The sequence below is a fragment of the Desmodus rotundus genome, chromosome 3 (genome assembly GCF_022682495.2).
Source record: "Desmodus rotundus isolate HL8 chromosome 3, HLdesRot8A.1, whole genome shotgun sequence".
Classification (NCBI taxonomy): Eukaryota; Metazoa; Chordata; class Mammalia; order Chiroptera; family Phyllostomidae; genus Desmodus; species Desmodus rotundus.
The window spans coordinates 156032058-156038057 of NC_071389.1; positions in this window are offsets into that span (position 1 = coordinate 156032058).

Below are 6000 nucleotides of genomic sequence, written 5' to 3' on the forward strand. Positions count from 1 at the left end.
GCTATTTGGCCCACATGGTCATCTCTATGCTTACAGAGGTATTAAGATTACTCGTGTATTATTTTATTTTATTTTTTATCATATTTTGACATTTATTTTTATCTCTATTTATTTTTAACTTTTTGTTGTTGTTGTTCAAGTACAGTTTTCTGCCTTTTCCCCCCACCACCCCAACCCTCCCCACCTTATTCCCCTGTTTCCAACTCCCCCCCCCCCCCCGTTATTGTCCTTATGTCCTTTATAATTGTTCATGCAAACCCTTCACCCTTTTCCTCTGTAATCCCCTCCCCTCTCCCCTCTGGTCACTGTCAGCCTGTTCTTAATTTCAATGTCTCTGGTTATATTTTGCTTCCTTGTTCGTTTTGCTGATTAGGTTCCTGTTAATGGTGAGATCATATGGTATTTGTTTTTCACCACCTGGCTTATTTCACTTAGCATAATGCTCTCCAGTTCCATCCATGCTGTCGCAAAGGGTAGGAGCTCCTTCTTTCTCTCTGCTGCATAGAATTCCATTGTGTAAACGTACCATAGTTTTTAATCCACTCATTTACTGATGGGCACCTAGGTTGCTTCCAGCACTTGGCTATTGTCAATTGTACTGCTATGTATTTGTTCATTATGTTAAATGTGCACATTCAATGCACCTTCTGGCAACTTCCAGAAAGTATTTACTGGCAGCTAGATAAAATTAACTGGATGTGTCCAATAAAAGTATTTCTGAGAAGAGGAGTGACACTATTGTTTTGACAGCGATTGTGGTATTGTGCTCACATACATTATTCCTATTTGCAGTCTTATGTTTGGTTTTGTTGCCCTGGGAAAAGTCCACTGAGTTTGGCATCAAGTATTAGGTCAGTTCTTTTTAAAATTTTTTCTCTTTCTTTCCCCATGTATCTTTTTCCTCCTTTTTTTTCTATTTCTCCCTCTGTCTTTACCTCATTTTTTTCTCTTTCTTTTATGTCTTTTTCATTAAATCACTACCCATTTTATAATAATTTTAGTTCTAGTTGAGAAAAGCTTTAATACTACTCTCCTAGATGATTACATTCTTTAAAATCTTATATATGCCATATATAGTCTGAAAACACATTGTTTTATCACTCGCCTCAATTTCTAACATTTAATCATTGCAGCCTTTTGGTAACAGGATGGCACTGTAACCAACTGAACCACCCGCCAGGGCTCAGCAGTCTTTCTTAAGTGGTATGTTCCCAGTTCAGATTACCTTCCTGTTACTCCTGAGGCTGCTGCTCTTTCAGTAAACGTCCTTCTAAGGAAGGAGAGGAGGGAGATAATCACATTCAATTCACCTCACCTCCACGTTACCTAACCTTAAATGTTCCTGTAGGTGCATAAAATATCTCATCACATGGTCACAACTCACATTTGGAATCATGATAGCTAATATTTCTTATGTTCCTGAGAAATAACTATGTAACCTTAAACTAGTTTTGCAAACTATATAGGTCATGAGCACACTGATATTCAGATTTATTTTAATGGCAAGACATTTGTTGACTGACTGACATAATGCAACATCAAGGAATTCTTCAATCCCTGCAGGTCTGGGAATGTAATCCAGGTGTTCCCGTCCTCAATTCATAGTTTAAAAAGGGCTTTAAAACTAACATGAACTACATTAATTCGATCTTTCCGAATCTTCAAGTAGTTTAAAAAATTAAAATCTCTGCTTAATTATTAGCCAGTAAAAGATGATTCATACTATTAAAAGGCACCTTTTCCTAAGGCAGAACTATTTATTCTGTGGCACGCAGAATAAGAGCCTTTCTCTGGAGCATTTGAATTTGATAACCAGCTCTTACACAATGGAGCATTCTCTTAAACAACCTATCATTTTCTCTGAAGACGAAAAACTTCTGTAGCACATTTTATTTTCTTTTTAAATCATGGCACTCTTTTTTTCCTAACTTTTTTCCTAAGAATTCTTATTGGTTAAATTATTTTTTGAGAATAGGATTATCTAAGAGTAGCATCGATATACATTTAAATATTAAGCATTTAAATGGGCACTGACTTTGGTGAAATATTATTTCAATTAATGGTTTTATTTTCAAAAATTTTCCCTAGGTCAGTCAATATCTCAGTAATTTTCATAACAGGATATTAAAACTGCAGCTCTTCAAATTATTTCTATCAGCCCCTCAGCTCTCGCCATCCCTCCATTGCGTCGGCTTCTCTCTGGCATCTCCATGGCAATGAGTTTTCGGTCTTTGGGGACCCTAGGTATGACCTGTCACCTTATGATTATAATTAAAACTAATTCCTTTCACTTCCCATTTAAGTGTCCTAACTGTATGAGGTAAGGAAATTAGATGAAGAACTCAATTTTGTCTTGCATAAAACACCTTTAATGGTGCAACTCTATAAGACTGCATTCAAAAGTCATCTGACATTGGCTCCAGGCAATTTTTCCAGTGTCCACTTCCACAGGCCTTCCACCCACACAGTGCTCTCCCATCCAGCCTGTTCAGGGTCTGTGAAGAGGCAGTCAAACGCCCTCCCTGGCATTTTCCACTGATTGGTGGTTTATTGTCCTAAAAGACCCAGCAAAAATCCCACTTCTATGAAGCCATCTTTGACCTCATTCATTTCTTCATATGTTAAAGCAGCATTTTCTGAACCAGATCTGATTTAAGCCCTCACTGAAAGATCTTTCTGAAGCAGGGAAGGGATATTAATTCCATTTGTGTCTGGAGAAGACCCTTCTGGTAGTGGAGTGGGGATGAGTTGGGTGTGAAGAAGGCAAGAATGGAAGCAGGGAGACCAAACAGAGGCCTTTACAGTAGCAAGAGTAGGACAGGTTGTGGAAGAGATTAGAGAGGCACACTTTTTAGGACTTCATTGATTGAAATGAGACAGACAAATCATTTCAGGCTTACGAAAGGGAAATAGTAAAAATATGCACAAAGCATTATGGGAGAACAGAGAAGGGGGGTGGTGCTGAGTGCCCAGGAAAGTTTTCCTAAGGCTATAATACGCCAAGTCAAGCCCTGAAGAATGGGTTTGTAAGGTGATTCCAGTTCAGTCAAAGAGGGGGACATGGAGAAAAGCTGAGAGACTAGAGAGAATGTGGTACATCCGGTGAATGGTACATGGTTTGGTTTTGCCAGAACTACAGTGGAGGGTGGGTAGAGGTGGGGACTCTGCAGAGGAGAAGCTGGAGAGGAGGTGAAAGCCAAATTGCGAAGACTTGTGTGTGCCACCCCATGTCATTTCAACCGTATTCTGGGGGCTCTGACGTGGTCAGCCTATGGCTGGCTTTAGCAGCTGGAGTCATGTGAACATATTTGTAATCGAAGGGTAGCAGGTATGCCGCCTCAAAAACTCGACATTGGCATAAGGGTTATTTTGCGCTGAAGGCCACTGAGAAGAAGCAGATACCAGAGCAGCTCTCTGCCCTCCTCCATTTGCCTAAAAGCAGGACATAAATTTGTGAAAGTGTCCCCATTTCCCACTCTACCTGAAAAGGCAGAAGTGAATCACCAGAGACAACTCTGGATCCTTATCAACCCAGAGACAGCACCAGAGGAATCCACACACTAAACTTTACTAACTAGCCCTTATCTCCCATTAGTTCTCCCTTCCACAATTTACTGTCCCAGAAACTCGAAGTCCTCTTCCCTTATTTTGTTACTTCTCTAAAACTGTATTGTTCTTTTGTTAAAATGCTGTGTCAGCCCAAATTCTAACCACCTGTTTGGGTTACTCATCACTGAGTAAGCCCATATGTGTGCATTCTCCAAGTGAGTATACTTTTGTTTGTTTTTCTCTCGTTAATCTGTCTTTTGTTACTCTAATTTGTAGGGCCCCAGGCAATGAACCTAAGATGGGTATAGGGAAAAGCATTTTTCTTCCCCTACAAATTTAGATAGAGCATTCTGACCGCAGCAAGGAGAGAGGAGCAGACCGGTGAGGGCACTGCAAGAGTAATCCAAGGAAGAGACGATGAAGGCCAGAGTTACGATGTGGTGATGGAGGTGTAAAGGAGGTATGGCTGGGAGATATGAAAATGCTGGGATCGACAAGATTGCTGCCTGATTAGATGGGGGAAGGTAGGAGTGAAGATCCAAACTTACTGTCTTAGTTATAGTTTAGGTGGCTCAGTAAAGGGTGGCGCTGTCTCCAAGATGGGGCATATGTTTGAGGGAGAAGGAAATGAGTTTGGTTGTGGACATATTCAGTTTGAGTAGCCTGTAGGGCATCAAAGAAGAAACTTCCAGGACAAAGACGGATGAAGATGCCTGGAGCTCAGAAGAAAGAACTGAGCTAGAGATCTAGATTTCAGCGATTAGTTGGCATTTAGTTAGTAGTTCGAGCCATGGGAGTAGATAAAACAAATCAGAGGCTATGTAGCAAGCGAAGAGGATGGAATAGTGGAGGCAGCAATGTTAGAGTCGTTGGAAGAGTAGCAGCTAGAAAAGGAGGAGTCAACGAGTGAAAGTCAAAGCAGAGCAGGGTGATAGAGTCACTGAGGCCAAGTGAGGAAGAGGAGATGGCGTCCAGCAGGGCCAAATGCACGAGACCAAGGAAGAGAGCCTGCAACTGTTTGCTGGATTTAGAAACAGGTGACCTTGGCACAACTAGTGAAGTGGAGGAGGAAGACATATGGCTGTGGGTTGAGGAGTGCATGAGAAATAAGGAAATGCAGCCGTTTCTTTCAAGAAGTTTGGATGTGGGTGAAGATAACAAAAGACAGAGCCTGAACTATGCAGGGGGAATGAAGAACCAAGAGAGAGCTGTTAAAATTCTGGAGGTTTGGGCATATTTAAATGCAGGGGTGGAAAAGACAGTAAAGGAGAGAAGGAAGATCTAGCTAAGACAAAGCATAAAGAATGAAGCAGAGGCATGACTCCAAAGGAAGGGAGGGAGGGGCAGGAGGGAAGGACGGAGGGAGTCAGTGAGTATATGGGACAGGGAGACAGGAGGGACATCTCTTCCCTTCAGAGAACAGGGAAGCAGAAAAGGGTGGGTGTGGACACAAAATGGATTGGGTCTTGTGAATTAAATGGACAAAAGACAGATTAGCAGGAGAAAAAACAGAGTTTTATTCACATATATACGCAGTTCACAGAAAAATGTGACTCAAGTGGTGATTAGAATTTGAGGCTTCTGTACCATCTTAGAAGAGAAAGGAACAGGGCAGAAGGGCACATATGGGAAAACCAATGACTTTCAGAAAAGAGAAATGAACCCCCTAGGAGAAAAGATTGAAGATGTAATAGTTCTGTGACAATGTCTGTTTCGGTGATCTCCAACGATGAGAGTTAATTCTATCCCCAGGAAGGGGGTTTAAGACAGTGGAGTTCTTTTGAGAGGCTCTTCTTTCAGGCAGACAAGGAAAGTTCGGAAAAAAAAAAACCACTTTTGCTGCATCTGGTGATTGTCAAAAATGCCTTCAGCTCAAAATGATTTTTGTGCATATTCTGAACCCCTTCGTGGAAAGTAAGAGAAAGAGTTGTCAAGACAAGGGGAATGTAAACTTGGAAAATGTAAAGGGGTTTCAAGTTGGAAACCACAACGTGTCTACGTGTGTGTGTGTGTGTGTGTGTGTGTTTCCCTTGCAGTACCCAGCCGGGTAAGCAGGCGCAGAGAGAGCGGGCCGAGGACTGATCCATGTTTGGTTTCTGCAGACCAAGGACAAATAGTCACGGGAGTCAGGGTACTAGTTAGCTCAAGGGTGAGCTTATGGGTCATTGAGAATGAGATGGTGCTATGACAACGTGTGTGCCCCCTTAAAATTTATATTTGAAACCCTAACTCCCAGCGTGGCTGTATTTGGAGATGGGGCCTCAAGGAAGCAGTTTAGGTTTAGTGAAGTCATAGGGCAGGCCTTGATCTGATAGCACTGGTGTCCTTATAGGAAAGAGACAGCAGAGGGCGCTCCCTCTCTCCATGCATATGGCCTAAGGAAAGGCCGTGTGAGGACACAGTGAGAAGGTGGCCATCCCCAAGCCGAAAGAGAGCTTTCATCCAAAGCTG